Source organism: Budorcas taxicolor, chromosome 8 (assembly GCF_023091745.1).
Source record: "Budorcas taxicolor isolate Tak-1 chromosome 8, Takin1.1, whole genome shotgun sequence".
Lineage (NCBI taxonomy): Eukaryota > Metazoa > Chordata > Mammalia > Artiodactyla > Bovidae > Budorcas > Budorcas taxicolor.
In genome coordinates, this window is record NC_068917.1 from 25,771,148 (window position 1) to 25,788,778 (window position 17,631).

Below are 17,631 nucleotides of genomic sequence, written 5' to 3' on the forward strand. Positions count from 1 at the left end.
CGCACTGACAACCCCTTCAGTACTCTTGCCTGGAAAATCCCAGGGATGGAGGAGCCTGATGGGCTGCAGTCCATGGGGTCGCTCACAGTCAGACACGACTGAGCCATGTCACTTTCCCTTTTAATTTTCATGCATTGGAGATGGAAATGGCAACCCACCCCAGGGTTCTTGCCTGGAGAATCCCAGGGACAGGGAAGCCTGATGGGCTGCTGTCTATGGGGTCACACAGAGTTGGACATGACTGAAGCGACTTAGCAGGGTGCTCAGGAAGGAGGAATATACTCCTGGTCTGACAGCTACCCGATTGCTGCCACTCCCTAAGGTGAACCCAAGGGAGCTCAGGATATGAAAAAATGCAAGGCGCGTGGTCCCAGGATAGGTGAGATGCATGAAAAGAATTTCAGTGAGCTCAGACTCTTGCATCTTCCCATATATAGCAAAGTGCTAAATTCCTTAACTTGAGATATCTGGTTTTCTCTACTTCACAAAAATACCTTTGAGGTTCAAACTACCTGCCCTTTCTTGCAAACTTCTATATAACGTGGCCTCTACCCCCCACCTCCTTGGAGCACTTCTCTCAGGGTGACTTGAAATACAGTCTCCTGAGTTCCTACCCAAGAAAACATAACTCTGAACTTTTAGGTTGTAACTTTTTTCTTCAAGTCGACAGTCAGGAAGAATACACTAGACATCACCATTTCATTCCACTGTTTTTTTTTTCACAGTAGATCTATAGTGCTCTACAGGCTGTGCCAATACCCCCACCAAATAAGACATAACTCTCAACTTTTGGGTTGTGACTCTTTTCTTCAAGTTGATAGTCAGGAATAATATACTAGACATCACTGTTTCTTTCCACCAGTTTTTTACTGTCTATATGGGTGGAGGCATGATCCAGTTGCAATAGTTACACCTTTCGTAGACAATTTTTATTTTGCCACTACATCTTTTATCGCTTAGCTCTTTTACTTAGAGTGTTGAACATTTGTTTATCTCAGAATTTCTGAGTTGGCTATAGGGAATTCAGGGATGGTGTTATTTATTAATAGAAGCGTATATCACGGAAAAAAGTGACATTTCCTTGTTCATGTGGTACATCCGTCTGTTGGGCTGACTTGTCTATCCATCTCTGTCTCATGCTCTGAATGCAGAGCCATGAGGCCCAGGCTGTGTCAGGGAGAAATAGCCTTGTTTCTTTACTTACTCATGATGTTTCATTTTAGATTTAAATAACAACAAAAGATTTAGGACTTATATTTTACATAGTGATTTGCTGGTCAGAGTTTGTCTGTCTTCTCCTGGGTTGCATCCCATTTCATCCTAGGGTTAATACAAAGGGAAATAAAAGAATGGCAAAGGGGCTTCACCTCATTTTCTGTGATTTTCAAGGCTTGAGATATTTTGTTTCTCCTTTCCACTTACTTAGAAAGCAAAACGATAGTTGTTTCCGGAGAAAATAAAACATATGTATATCTGAACGTCATGAAAGTGAAGAAAGATAAGTGACTTTTCAGCTGACAAAATAGCAAAGTGTAAGTAAAATCTAAAAAAAGCTCAGCCAAACAGTGGAAGAATCATAATGTTTGAAGGATGTTAAACAGTCACAAGACAGGCATGTGTGCATGCTGAGTTGCTTCAGTCATGTCTGACTCTTTGAGACCCAGTGGACAGCCTCCCCTGTCCATGGGATTCTTCAGGCAAGAGTACTGGAGTGGGTTGCCATTTCCTCCTCCAGAGGATCTTCCCGACCCAGGGATAAAACCCAGGTCTCTTATGTCTCCTGCAGTGGCAGGTGGGTTCTTTAGCACCAGTGCCACCTGGGGAGCCCCCACAAAGACAGCCAGATGAGTCCAAAAATTTTCCACGTAGTCTTGCCCCAAAAGTGTCCCCAAAGTGTTAAAGAAAGAAAAAAAAAATAACAAAACTTACTTAATATACAGGAGAAGGAAATGACAAATCACTCCAGTTTTCTTCCCTGGAGAATTCCATGGAACGAGGAGCCTGGTGGGTACAGTCCATTTCGCTGCAGTTGCTCAGTCGTGTCTGACTCTTTGCGACCCCATGGACTACAGCATGCCAGGCCTCCCTGTCCATCACCAGCTCCCAGAATTTATTCAAACTCTTGTCCATTGAATCGATGATGCCTCCAACTATCTCAACCTCTGTCATCCCCTTCTCCTCCCACCTTCAATCTTTCCCAGCATCAGGTTCTTTTCCAAGGAGTCAGTTCTTCCCATCAGGTGGCCAAAGTAATGGAGTTTCAGCTTCAGCATCGTCCTTCCAATGATTATTCAGGACTGATTTCTTTAGGTTAGACTGGCTAGATCTCCTTGCAGTCCAAGGAACTCTCAAGAGTTTTCTCCAATAGCCCAGTTCAAAAGCATCAATTCTTCGGCGCTCAGCTTTCTTTATGGTCGAACTATCGCATCCATACTTGACCTCTGGAAAAACCATAGCCTGACTAGACGGACTTTTGTTGCCCAACTAATTTTGATATGCTGTCTAGGTTGGTCATAAGTGACTAAATGTCCACTGGAGAAGGGAGTGGCAAACCACTTCGGTATTCTTGCCTTGAGAACCCCATGAACAGTATACAAAGGGTATAGTCCACGGAGTCGCAAAAGAGTCATACTCAAATGAGCAACTGACATGTGTTTCACCTAGAAATTAAAGATCTCTGAGCATGTCAGTTCCCAGGCAGATTGATAAGAAGTTGGGGTCCCCAAGGACGAGAGAGGGGTTTGGGGCTCTCCAAGTGGAGATAGGTTCTGGAGTTCCCAAGGAGGAGAAAAGAACAATGTTTTTTTCTACATTGCTTTGTCTTAGTCAATAGAACAATGTGTCTTGCTCGAGGACATGTTTCTCCTTAACAGAACCTTGTGACTTATCTTAAGATGTATATTATTGGAGTGGGTCTGGTAAGATCTTTCTATTGTTAGTTCTAATCTCATTATCTTAAAATGTATTTGGTGAGAGTGGATCTAGTAAGATCTTTAAACCTTGAGGCTTTCTTTTGATTTATTCTAATGACCAAGTTAAAAAGTATATAGCTCTCTCGCTTAGGCTAGCGAGTGGGGCACTGTCTGTCCCCCTTCTGATGTCTCTGTCAAAAGCTTTCTCTGTCTCTTTTTATACTTTAATAAAACTCTGCTATACAAAAGTTCTTGAGTGATCAAGCATGGTCTCAAGCATGGTCCCTGCTCCTGGAGCTAAATATTCGGAGATCACGAATCCGATATTGTTCACCATAAGCTATTGGCCCTCTCATCCATTAACTGGAGAGAAGCAATCTAAAGGCTGTAACCTGAAGTGGAGATTTGGGAGATCTTGTCTATATTGAAGCATTTCCCTGCTCCTTTATCAGTACACGGACACACACAGACACACTCTCTCTCTCTCTCTTCCTGGTTTACTTCCTCAATTACTGTAGTTCATTACCTTACTAGTTCTCAATTCTGCCCAAGTAGGTACACCCAGGTTATTGGTTGCCAACAATTGTATTTTCTGAAATACCCTTATTTGTGTCTGTGTTCTCTCTTACTACTGAGTCAAGGTGGAAGGTGGATGCAAGTGCAGTTATTATTCAAAGGGACATTGGGAGTTTTCTCCTGAAGTCAAGCAACAAGCAACGTACTTACTGTTTAGGAAAGAGGTAATGCACCTTCAAACAGGAGCTATTTCCTCTGATTCCCCGCGCGTTTCCCTACCCAGCATGCCATGGTGAAGGCTCCAAGGGTGTTAAAGTAGGGAAAGCAAATGATGAATGTGCAACCTTGGCCAGATGAGCAGCCTGGAAGCAAAAAACACATCCTGACCTTTCTCTCCACGCAGCTTCCTTAGGCCAAGACATGTCCTGCCTGAAGCTGGGAGTATTTTCCCCTCTAAAATACCAAAGCTAAGGAAGCAGGCTTTTTCAAGTTATTGGTGTCCGTTCTTTCCAGGAAAGATCCTCCCCTAGCTCTGAAGAAAATGCTAATAAGAAAACAGACTTCTGCCTAGAAGAGCCAGAAGCCTGTTCTACAGACTCGATCAATGTTCTAGTCCATCTTGGCCAGTAGATAGTACGCTTCTTCTGTAATAATTTTTAAAGGCTCCAGAGGAAAAGGGATCCTGCTTTCTAGGTCATTTTGGCCAAGGCTGTTGTTACAATATTGTAACAAGGACATTCTCTCATTCCCAAAGTATTCATCTCAAGAAAAACAATAACCTCTTACATAAGAGTTTCTGAGGAGCCTAGAACTTTGACTCAAACTTACAAGAGGTGGCTTTGCACTGTCAGGGCTTTCCTGTGGCTCAGACAGTAAAGAATCTGCCTCCAATGTGGGAGACCCAGGTTTGATCCCTGGGTGGGGAAGATCTCCTGGAGAAGAAAAGGGCAATCCACTCCAGTGTTCTGCCTGGAGAATCCCATGGAAAGAGGAGCCTGGTGGGCTATGTTTCACGGGTGCCAAAGAGTCAGCACAACTGAGTGACTTTGCTTTACACTCTTAAGGAGAATTCCATAGCCAGAAGCACAAAGAAACAGGAAAGAGCTGTATGAATGGCTTGTGCAAGGGAAGGTCGAGTGGATCTGGAGAGCATACTGGGAATTGCTACATTGTGAGGAAGTCCCGGCATACTTTGTTTTATCCTATTTCCCAGATAATTGCATTTTTTACACACTGGAGGTTTGTGACAACCCTGGGTCAGGCAAATCTATCAACTGCATTTTAAACAGCCCTGGCACACTCTGTGTCTCTGTGTCCCACTACAGTAATTCTCAGGATAGTTCAAACCTTCACCGGCACAAAACTCTGAAGGCCCAGATGATCACTGGTCATTTTTCACAATAAAGTCTGTATGGTCAGGCCAAACAGGATGGCTGTTCTCTTATCTCTGTACAAACCCTGCCCCACCAGTACACCCTATGCACCCTATACACCCTATGACTGGCTTTTCTCTGTACTTGTCCCAGGCCCCAGATTTCATCTTTTTTTTAATCAAACAGTTGGTGAGGGGCATGTCCCTCTACTGCTTTCCATGATAATTAATGAGCCCACCTGATCTCACTGCCCCAATGACCAGGAATCTCTCCCCCATCTCCCTCTCCTCCCTTCCCCATTCCCCACTTCCCCACCCTCGATTCCCCACCCCTCCATTGCTCTCAGAATGAAGCCTGTCACCATGTATTAATACTTCCCACCCCCAGTGCACCACACGTGGTGAGGTGTTGCTCCAGGACCTTGCTTCAGACAGGTTAGCGCCTCCCGTCCATTAAACCATGCCTCTTCTTGACGGCACATTCTTTCTTTGGTCTTGAAGCTGGGCAAACATAGGTCTTGTAAGCCTGCAGGGTACAACCCAATGATCCGTGGCAGCCAGGAGATGGAAGAAACACCTGTGAGAGCCAAGAGACACATGGGGAAAGGAAAGTTATTGGGGGCATCCACTAGCATGTGGGGCCCAAAAGTTGCTGGCTGATCCTGAGGTGGCTGACCACTAACCCAGGAGGCCCAAAAGTTGCAGGCTGTAATCCAAAAACTGTAGGGTATTCCTGAGGTGGCCATCCGCTACCATATGGTGCCCAAGAATTGCTGGGGGAATCCCAGAAGCAACAGAGAAATCCCTTGTGGCTGTCCACTAGTACATGGGGCCTTTGGGTGGCTGTCCTAGTTGAATGGGGCTGCCCAGAGGTCTGGAGAACAATGGCCTCTGCTAGCGCAGCTAGTGTATCAAAGTGAGCCTTTTGTAATTGATTAAGCCAGCTTTCTGGAAGGAATTGTTATTTCTCTTGTGCCTTTGCTATGTAAATGATCTACGAGGCTTTCTGGAACTTTAATGGTCTCTGATTTCTAAGAGTAAGGAGAAAAAAGAGCTTTTAGGTAAACTCTATAGAAATAATTATGTTTAGGTAACGTCTATGTAAAATAGTCTCCCCAGATTTTGGTAACTTGAAACTAGGTTAAGAGAATTCATTGACTTTCTGTGCTGTGTGCTTCTTTGTGGTGGCCTCTTTGGGACCCCATGGGCTATAGGCCTTCAGACTCCTCTCTCCATTGGGACTCTCCAGACAAGAATACTGGAGTGGGTAGCCCGGCCCTCCTCCAGGGGAACTTCCCAACCCAGGTCTCCAGCATTGCAGGCAGATTCTTTAGCTACTGAACCACCAGGAAAGCCCAAGAATACTGCAGTGGGTAGGTAGCCTATCCCTTCTTCAGGGGATCTCCTGACACAAGAATTGAACCAGCGTCTCCTGCTCTGCAGGTGGATTCTTTACCAGCTGAGCTACCAGGGAAGCCCTGCAGGCAGCTTAGAAAGATATATAATATTATTTGTATCCAGCATCATATGTACCTACAGCTCCGATGTGAGAACATTCTTTCCTTCACTTCTCTTTGCAGTCTTTAGTATAATTGAAATAAAATAATACTGTGTTTACGTCCTCTTCTCTGTCAGACTGAGAGTTTCCATGCAGTAGGAACTGCATTTGCTTTATTCACTTGTATTCCTTGGTGACAATTACACAGTCTGTCACGTAGGTACTCAATGTATATGTATAATATGAATGGAATGAATGAATAAACAAATGTAAACACCCGTTCTTTAATAATATATTAAATGGAGGTTTGGATTTAATTTTTGAGTAAGGAAACTCATTTTTGTTCATAGGAATTAAATACAACAGAGTACAAATTTAATAATACAAATGGTAAACCTGTTTCAGAAAGTTTAATATGATGTATAGATGAATTGTAATTTTACAAATATTTTAAGTATGGTAGGTGCAGGAAGGAATAAGCAAATCAGCAACAGATAACATCACGGCCGGCCTGACTTTAGGACTCATGCCCCTAGAGCTGAATACTTTTTTATCTACTTGCTTATTACTGCTGACAAAGTATCGGCTAAAGTAATTCAATGAATTTGGTGGCTAAAGCAGAAATCAGTCAACTGAAATGAACACAGGTGAGTGTACAAGGGTGATGTGGCATCTTAGTCGGTGAGAGTCATCTCAAGGTGAGTTCAGATCTCCATCCATCTTTCTTAACCTTTTGTACAAGCTGCTTAATGAAGAGAGGGCTCTCATCATCTCCACTTTGACGATATCCCAGGTGCACTCACTGTATTCTTTCTCTTTCAGGTAGATGTGGATTCCATGGAAGTACCACTTCAAGGCCAGAGTGGGGCCCATCCTTCCCAGGGCAGAGGTTTCCTCTCCCATCACCTGCCCCAGGCAGGCATGGAAGTCCTCCATCTGCTCATGGAGTCCAGTGAGGAGCTGCTCCAGGAGGGTGGTGTCCAAGGCAGCAAAGGAGCGCTCTGTGTGGAAGACGTGGAAGTTCTGCTGGAGCATCTCGTGGAGCACAGAGATGGTCTGGACCTCCTGGAGCTGGTCACCCTCTGCCATCTGCTGGGGACAACCGATGCCTTTTCTGTCCTACAGACAGGAGTGAGGGGAGAGTCTGTTCTTTCAGGCCAGGAGCCTGAGGTTCTGTGTGCCAACCAGCACGTGGTTCTGAGACAGATCACAGGCCAGAGATCCTCCCGGGCTGTAGCCGACCAGCACCAGGGCCGTCAGTAGAGAGAGCACGAAATCCATGGGGAAGATGAGGCTGCTTGCAGGGCTGGCTGAGAGGGCATCTGGTGGAACCTTGGAGGTAGGGTGTCTGATGATAATCTTTCTAAGCAAGGCTTAGTAGGGAAGATGGTACTCATTGTCTGAAAATTTCTGTCTCACTTCCCCTGTGTGTTTTCATTTAGATATTTTCTATTTGACCTAGAAAATGTAGTCAATCTAAACTCTTAATTTTTACGGTGGAAGGTTAATGTTCCCAATAAAGTTTGGATTTGTCAATGCCAATGTATATCAGTTAAATGAGAAAGTAAAGAAAGGCTGAAAGTATGTAAGTATGTAAAGACTTACAGAGGTGTATATACTTATTATGTACACATTTAAGTATAATATATATAAGCATTCCTTGTGTTCGTGCTATGTCAAAACAAAATTTTTCCTTGATTCTTAACTGCATTCCCCCCCCCTTATTTTACTCATAGGAATTCAGAGTCGCTCAGGCCATATTGGTTTCTGTAGTTTGTTTTCTGTTCCACAGAGCAGAGGCTTGTGATTAAGAGTGAATGAACTACTCTGTTGTTTCTGTTCTTTTGAGAACATTCATTCAGGTTCCTGAGATTACATTGCACTGGGGCCACAAGATCATGAGGAGTGGAGTATCTCCTGCCATATCAGTAAACTAGGATGACACAGTCATCAAGAGCTTCCAGCCCTCCAGGGTGCTCAGGAAGGGGGAATACACCTGTGGGCTAACAGCTGCCAAATTGCAGCTGCTCCATAAGGTGAGTCTAAGGCAACTCAGGAAGTGAAAAAATGCAAGATGCAAGAAAATGCAAGGAAAAATGCCCCAGGAGAGCTGAGGTTCAGGAATGGAATGTTTTCACTGAGCCCAGACACTTGCTTCTTCCCATACAAAGGAAAAGTGCTAAATTCCTTAACTTGAGATAGCTGGTTTTCTTTAATTCACAAAAATACTTTGATGTTCACTACCTCCCATTTCTTGCAAAATCCTGTATAACCTGACTCTTCTCCTCAGCTCCTTGGAGCAATTCCCTCAATTTGACTTGAGATACTGTCTTCTGAATTCCCACTAAATAAAGCATAACTGTCAATTTTTAGGTTGTCACTATTTCTATATGTTTTTAATTAACCTATTTATTTCCATTGGAAGCTAATTACTTTACAATATTGTAGTGGGTTTTGCCATACACTGACATGAATCACCCTTGGGTGTGCATGTGTCCCCATCCTGAATGCCCCTCCTGCCTCCCTCCCTATCCCATCCCTCAGTGTGCTCCCAGCACACCAGCCCTGAGGGCCATGTCACATTCATCACACCTGGACTGGCGATCTACTTCACATACGGTAAATTACATATTTCAATGGTATTCTCTCAAATCATCCCACCCTCACCTTCTCGCATGGAGTCCAAAATTCTGTTCTTTACATCTGTGTCTCTTCTGCTGTCTCACATATAGGGTCATCTTTACCATGTTTCTAAATTCCAAATGTATGCGTTAATATACTGAATTGGTGTTTTTCTTTCTGACTTACCTCACTGTGTATGATAGGCTCCAGATGAAGTGTCAGGAACAATATACATGATATGACAGTTTGTTTCAACCTGCTTTTATGGTAGATCTATTGGAGAAGGAAATGGCAACCCACTCCAGTATTCTTGCCTGGAAAATCCCATGGATGGAGAAGCCTAGTAGGCTACCGTCCATGAGGTTGCAAAAATGTCAGACACGACTGGGAGACTTCACTTTCAGTTTCATAGTCTTCCACAGGCTGTGCCAATATCCTCACCAGGAATCCTGCTTCTTTTCTGGTGCATGTAGGTCTGAAAATTGTAATTGCAAGATAATTAATTGTCTTTAGAGCACAACCTCACTCACAAGGTGGTTATCACCTCTAGTAGCACTTTTCCCCTGAAATGACAGTGTCCTCAACCCACCCTCTCGGGGCCTCACCTGTGAGGGCAGGCTAACCTCATCCCGAGAACTTCAGATTTCTACTGCAGAGGGCCTACTCTCTTTGCAAAATCATTCATCTTCCAGCATCTCCACCCTCTCCCAGTACATGTTTGTGAGAAGGAGGGGAGTTTTCAGTATGACCTCCTCTTCTCCTGATCCATGTCCCCAATATCAAGGGTCAGCAGCCCTCAGATGCTGAGAGCTAAAGTGTGAAGAGCTACGTAGGTGGAGGCATTATCCAATGGCAATTGTTACACCTTTGGTAGACAATTTTTATTTTGCCACTATAGCTTTTATCGTTCAAGTCATTTACTGAAAGAGTTTAGGATTTGTTTTGCTCAGAATTTCTGCATCGGGTATGGGGACTTCAGTGATGGTGTGATGTATTGTTGAAAGCCTATGTCACAGAATCAGTGCCCTGCAGTTGTTCATTCAGTCTACATCCTTCTGTTGGGCTGACTTGTCGATCCATCTCTGTCTGGTGCTCAGAAGGCAGAGCAGTGAGGCCCAGGCTGTGACAGGGAGAAATAGCCTTGTTTCTTTACTTACTCATGATGTTTTGTTTTAAATTTAAAGAACAGCAAAAAAAACATTTAAGAACTTATTTTTTGCATATTGATTTACTGGCCAGTTTGTCTCTCCTACTGCGTTCCTAAACATTTCATCCTAGGGCTCATACAAAAGGAAGGAACAGAAAGGCAAGAGGCGTCACTATATTTTCTGTGATTTTCAACACTAGAGATTTTTTTTGTTTCTCATGTCAACTTTTCCTGGAAGGCAAAACTTGAGAGTTGTTTGTGGACAAAAATAAAACAAATATAATTTTGAATGTCATGAAAGAGAATAGAGACAAAAGTCTTTTTTGCTGACAGTATGGTAATGTAAGTTGAAGAAAGGTCAATGAACAAATGGAAGGAATGAGACTATTTGAAAGTTGTCAAACAGTCTCAAAGACAGCCGTGTGCATGTGCTAAGTCACTTTAGTCATGTCTGACTCTTTGTGATCCTGTGGACAGGCTCCCCTGACCATGGGATTCTCCAGGCAAGAATACCTGAGTGGGTTGCTATTTCCTCCTCCAGGGAATCTTCCCGACCCAGGGATTAAACGGTGGACTCTTGTGTTTCCTGGATTGGCAGGCGAGTTCTTTACCACTGGTGTCACCTGAGAAGCCTCCACAAAGATGGCCAGGAGAGACCAAAAATTATTTATGTATCCTTGCCCCCAAATGGGGCCCCAAAGTGTCGAAGGAAGAAAGAAAAGGAACTAAACTTATTCAAGAAATGAATTAGAGAGTCCTCTCATTTGTCATTTGGAGAGAAGCAAACTAAAGACAAGCCTGTCAATTGAGGCAGAGATTTGATAGACATAGGTTAAATTGAAGCCCTTCCCCACTCACTGAGCAAACACACGTGCACACACGCAGGCATACCCATGCACACATGCATGCACACACTCATGGGCACATCCTTGTTAATTTCTGAATTAAAACTGGATTACCTTACTAGTTCTCAATTCTACCCAAATAGGCACACCCCACACTATTGGTTGGCCACAGTTGTCTTCTCTGGAATCCCTTTATTTATGCCTCTGTTCTGTGTTACTACTGAGTCAAGGTGGAAGGGATGCAAGTGCAGTTATTATTCAAAGGGAATAATAAATCTAAAGCAAGGCTTAAATAGGAAATAGAGTACTCAGTGTCATAAGTTTTCTCTCTCACATCCATTTTGTGTTTTCATTTAGACATTTTCTGTTTGACCCAGAAAATGTAATGAATCTATTCTTATAATTTTAACAAGTGTTTTGTTTTCCCACTAAACTTTGGATTTGTCACTCCAAATGGATATCCGAAAAATGAGAAACTAGTTAAAGGCTGAGGTTATGTAGGGATGTAAAGACTTACATACCTGTACATACTTGCGTACACATTTTAATACACATAAAGATTCCTTTTCTTTGTGTCAAGAACAAAATTTTTCCTTGACTCTAAAGTGCATTTTCTCTCCTTACCTTATACATAAGAGGTCAGAGTCCCTCAGCCCATATAGGTTTCTGTATTTTGTTTTCTCTTTTAATCAGAGCAGAGGCTTGTAATTATGAGTGCATGAGCAAATCAGTTGTTTCTGCTCTTTTGAGAACATTCATTCAGGTTCCTGAGGTTACATTTTACTGGGACCACAGGTCATGAGGAATGGAGTGTTTCCTGCCATATCAGTAAAGCAGGATGATAAAATCATCAGTTTCCAGCCCTCCAGGGTGCTCAGGAAGGAGGAATATACCCCTGGTCTGACAGCTATCAGATTGCAGCCACTCCCTAAGGTGAGCCCAAGGGAACTCAGGATGTGAAAAAGTGCAAGGCGCATGGCCCCAGGATAGGTGAGATGCATGAAAAGAATGATTTCAGTGAGCCCAGACTCTTGCATCTTCCCATACAGAGCAAAGTGCTAAATTCCTTTACTTGAGAGATCTGGTTTTCTCTACTTCACAAAAATTCTTTAGAGGTTCAGGCTACCTGCCCATACTTGCAAACTTCTATACAACCTGGCTCCCCCTCTCCCCCGCCAACCTCCTTGGAGCACTTCTCTCAGGGGGACTTGAAATACTGTCTCCTGAATTCCCACCCGATAAAACGTAACTCTCACCATTTAGGTTGTGACACTCTTCTTCAAGTCGAGAGTCAGGAATGATGCACTAGACGTGGCTGTTTCTTCCCACCGGTGTTTTACGGTCGATCTGCAGTCCTCTGCAGGCTGTGCTAACACCCCTGCCTGGAAGCCTGTTTCTTTCCTGTGCACTTAAGTGTGAAGATTCTAAACCAGGGTGATTAATTATATTTCCATCACTGCCGCACTCGCAAGGTAGTTTTCACTTCTGATAGCACTACTCGTCTGGAATGACAGTGTCCTTCGCCCAAACTCTCTGGCACTCACTCGTGAGGGCAGGCTTACCACATCCTCAGAAGTTCAGGATCTACTATGGAGGGGCTTGTCTCTTTCTCTGCAAAATCATTCATCTTCCACGATCCCCACCCTCTCCCTGGAGTGTTTCTGTGAAGGACCCGAGTTCTCAGTGATGACCTCCTCTTCTGACCTGTGTCCCCAGGTATCAAGGGTCAGCAGCCAAGATGCTGAGAGTTAAAGTGTGTTTCTGTCTACGTGTGTGTGTGTCAGTCGCTCAGTCGTGTCCAGTTCGTTGTGTCCCTATGGACTGTAGCCCGCCAGACTCTTGTGTCTATGGGATTTTCCAGGTGAGACTACTACCCAGGTGGTGGCATTATCCAATTGCAGTAGTTACACTTTAGTAGGCAATTTTGTTTTGCCACTGCAGCTTCTATCATTGAAACCTTTTATTTACTATTGAAATTTGTTTTCCTCAGAATTTCTGAGTTGGCTATAGGGAGTTCAGAGGTGGTATTGCATATTCTTAGAAGCTTGTATCACAGGAATCAGTGACCTTTAGTTGTTCATGCGGTACATCCGAATGTTGGGCTGACTTGTCTGTCTATCTCTGTTTCGTGCTGAGAATGCGGAGCCATGAGGCCAGGCTGTGTCAGGGAGATATAGCCTTCTTTCTTTACTTACTCATGATGTTTCTTTTAAAATTTAAAAAACAATAATAGGTTTAGGAACTTATAATTAATTATATAGTGATTCACTGGTCAAAGTTTGTCTCTCTCCTCCTGGGTTATGTTCCATTTCATCCTATGGTTAATACAAAGGGAAATAAAAGAATGGCAGAGGGGCTTCACCTCATTTTCTGTGATTTTTCAAGGCTTTGGATATTTTGTCACTCATTTGAACTTTCCTAGAAGGCAAACCAGTAGTTGTTTGTGGGCAAAAATAAAATGTGTATATCTAAATGTGATGAAAGTGAAGAAAGATGAGTGATATTTCTGCTGACAAAATGGCAAAGTGCAAGTCAAATCTAAAAAAAACTCAGCCAAACAGTGGAAGAATCGTGATATTTAAAGGATGTTAAACAGTCACAAAGACAGCATGTGTGCGTGTGAAGTCACTTCAGTCATGTCTGACAGGCTCCCTTGTCCATGGGATTCTCCAGGCAAGAATACTGAAGTGGGTTGCCATTTCCTCCTCCGGGGGATCTTCCTGACCCAGGGATCAAACCCAGGTCTCTTATGTCTCCTGCAGTGGCTGGTGGGTTCTTTAACACCAGTGGCACCTGGGGAGCCCCCACAAAGACAGCCAGATGAGTCTAAAAATTATCCACAGAGCCTTGCCCCCCAAAATTTCCCTGAAGTGTTGAAGGAAGAGAGAAAAAAACCCAAAACTTACTTAATATACAGGAGAAGGAAATGACAACCCACTCCAGTTTCCTTGCCTGGAGAATTCCGTGGACCTGGAGCCTGGGGGTTACAGTCCATTTCAGTTCAGTCGCTCAGACGTGTCTGAGTCTTGTGACCCCATGGACTGCAGCACGCCAGGCCTCCCTGTCCATCACCAACTCCCAGAGCTTATTCAAACTCATGTCCATTGAGTCGCTGATGTCATCCAGCCATCTCATCTTCTGTCACCCTCTTCTCCTCCTGCCTTCGATGTTTCCCAGCATCAGGATGTTTTCAAAGCATCAGTTCTTTGCATCAGGTAGCCAAAGTATTGGAGTTTCAGCTTCATCATCAGTCCTTCCAATGAATATTCAGGACGGATTTCCTTTAGGATGGACTGGTTGGCGCTCTTTGTATACAGTGGGACTCTCAAGAGTCTTCTCCAACACCACAGTTGAAAAGCATCAATTCATCAGCGCTCAGCTTTCTTTATGGTCCAACTCTCACATCCATACGGACTATTGGAAAAAGCATAGCCTTGACTAGATGGACCTTTAGTTGGCATAGTGATGTCTCTACTTTTTAATATGCTGTCTAGGTTGGTTGTAAGTGACAAATGTGGTCCACTGGAGAAGGGAATGGCAAACCACTTCAGTATTCTTGCCTTGAGACTCACATGAACAGTATGAAAAGGATACAGTCCACAGAGTTGCAAACGGGTTGTACTCAACTGAGCAACTGACATGTATTTAACCTAGAAATTAAAAATCTCTGAGAGTGTCAGTTCCTAGGCAGATTAATAAGAAGCCTAGGGATCCCAAGGAAGAGAGGGGGGTCTGGGGCCCTCCAGGAGGATATAGGGTTTGGAGTTCTCAAGGAGAAGAAGAAAAATAAACTTTTTTTCCAACATTGGTTTGTCTTAGTCAATAGAACAATGTATTTTGCTCGAGGACATGTTTCTCCTTAACAAGAACCTGCTGACTTATAAGATGTATGTTATGGGAGTGGGTGTGGTAAGATGTTTCTATTTTTAGTTCTAATCCAATTATCTTACAATGTATATTGTGAGAATGGCTCTAGTAAGATCTGTAAGCCTTGAGACTTTCTTTGATTAATTGTAATCAGTCAGTTCAGTTCAGTTCAGTTGCTCAGTCGTGTCCAAATCTTTGCTACCCCATGAATCGCAGCACACCAGGCCTCCCTGTCCATCACCAACTCCTGGAGTTCACTCAGACTCGTGTCCATCGAGTCAGTGATGCCATCCAGCCATCTCATCCTCGGTCGTCCCTTTCTTCTCTTGCCCCCAATCCTTCCCAGCATCAAAGTCTTTCCCAATGAGTCAACTCTTTGCATGAGGTGGCCAAAGTACTGGAGTTTCAGCTTTAGCATCATTCCTTCCAAAGAAATCCCAGTTGAAAAGTATATAGCTCCCTCCTTAAGCTAGTGTGTGGGGCACTGTCCATCCCCCATCTGATGTCTGTGTCAGAAGCTCTCTCTGTCCCTTTTTATGCTTTAATAAAACACTGCTGTACAAAAGCTCTTGAGTGATCAAGCATGGTCCCCAGTCCCAAAGCTAAATCTTCTTTGGAGATCAGGCCTCCGACTCCTTTACAGTAAGCTGTCAGCCCTCTCATCCATTAATTGGAGAGAAGCAATCTGAAGATGAAGTCTATAACCTGAAGCAGAGATTTGAGAGATCTAGTCTATATTGAAGCCCTTCCCTGCTGCTTCATCAGTAAACCCATACACACACACACTGTCTCTCTCTCTATTCCAGGTTAACTTCCTCATTTACAGTATCCCATTACCTTACTAGTTCTCAATTCAACTCAAGTAGGTACACCCCAGGTTATTGGTTGGCAACAATTGTATTCTCTGAAATCCTCTTTGTGTCTGCGTGCTGTCTTACAGACTTCCCTGATGACTCAGACAATAAAACCGTCTGCATACAATGTAGGAGCTGCCAGTTCGATACCTGCGTTGGGAAGATCCCCTGGAGAAGGAAATGGCACCCACTCCAGTATTCTGCCTGGAGAATCCCATGGACAGAGGAGCCTGGTAGGCTACAGTCCATGAGGTCGCATAAGTGGGACACGACTGAGTGACTTCTTCTCTCTCTTACTACTGAGTCAAGGTGGAAGGGATGCAGGTGCAGTTATTATTCAAAGGACATTGAGAATTTTCTCCTGAAGTCAAGCAACCGACAATGTATGCTTTAGGGAAGAGTTAATGTACCTTCAAACAGGAGCTATTTCCGCTGATTTCTCTTGTATTTTCCTACCCAGAATGCCATGGTCAAGGCTCCAAGGGTGTTAAAGTAGGTAAAGCAAGTGATAAACCTGTAACCTTGGCCAGCTGAGCAGCCTGGAAGCCAGAAACATATCTTGACATTTCACTCCACACAGCTTCCTTAGCTGTGAATATTCCTGAAGCTGGGAGTATTTTCCTCTCTAAAATACGAAAGCTAAGGAAGAAGGCTTTTTCAAGTTATTGGTGTCAGTTCTTTCTGGGAAAGGTCCTCCTTGAGCTCTTGTAACAAGACATTCATTCCCAAAAATATTCATCTCTAGAAAAACAACAACCACTTATTTAAGAGTTTCTGAAAAGCCTAGAACTTTCCCTCAAACTTTTAAGAGGTGGCCTTGCACTGTGGGCTTCCCTTGTGGCTCAGACAGTAAAGAATCTGCCTCCAATGTGGGAGACCCAGGTTTGATCCCTGGGTGGGGAAGGTTCCCTGGAGAAGGAAATGGCAATCCACTCCAGTATTCTGCCTGGAGAATCCCATGGACAGAGGAGCCTGGTGGGCTGTGGTTCATGGGGTGGCAAAGAGTCGGCACGACTAGGTGACCATGCTTGGCACTCTTAAGGGGAAATTGGTAACCAGAACCACAAAAAAAAAAACAGGAAAGAGCTGTATGAATGGCTGTGCAGGGAAAGGTCGAGTGAATCTGGAGAGCATACTGGGAATAACTACATTTTCAGGAAATACAGGCTTACTTTCTTTATCCCACTTCCCAGATAACTGCATTTTTTATACATTGAAGGTTTGTTGACAACCCCACGTCGATTAACTCTATCAATGCCATTTCCAAAAGCCCTTGTACACTCACTGTCTTTGTGCCACACTGCAGTAATTCTCAGGATAGTTCAGAATTTCACCAACAAATCAATCTGAAGGTACAGTTGATCACTGGTGATTTTTAGCAATAAAGTATTTTTTATTTTTTTATTTTTTTATTTTTTTTTTAATTTTTAAAAAAAAAATTTTTTTTTTAATTTTTTATTTTTTTTAATTTTAAAATCTTTAATTCTTACATGTGTTCCCAAACATGAACCCCCCTCCCACCTCCCTCCCCATAACATCTCTGTGGGTCATCCCCATGCACCAGCCCCTAAAGTATTTTTTAAATTAAGGTATATATGTATGGTCAGGCCACTCAGGATGACTGTTCTCTTACTCTCTCTACATCTCCTGCCCCACTAGTACACCCTATGCACATGACTGGCATTTCTCTGTACTTGTCCCTGGCCCCAGATTTCATCTTTGTTATCAAAGGGGTGGTGAGGAGCATGTCCCTCTACTGCTTTCCATGATAACTAATGAGCCTACCTGATCTCACCCCTACGACCAGCATTCTCTTCCCCCACCCTGTTCTCCCTCCTTCCCCATTCCCCACTTCCCCACCCTGGACTCCCCACCCCTCCATTGCTCTCAGAATGAAGCCTGTCACCATATATTAATACTTCGCACCCCCAGTGCACCACACATGGTGGGGTGTTGCTCCAGGACCTTGCTTCAGACATGTAAGTGCCTCCCATTCAT

At 43.7% G+C, this 17,631-nt stretch overlaps 1 pseudogene; it reads right to left on the bottom strand.

The window, feature by feature from the left end:
• Positions 1–6,991: 6,991 nt before the first annotated feature.
• LOC128052497 (interferon tau-like) lies at positions 6,992–7,579 on the bottom strand (annotated as a pseudogene).
• Between the last annotated feature and the right edge of the window lie 10,052 nt (positions 7,580–17,631).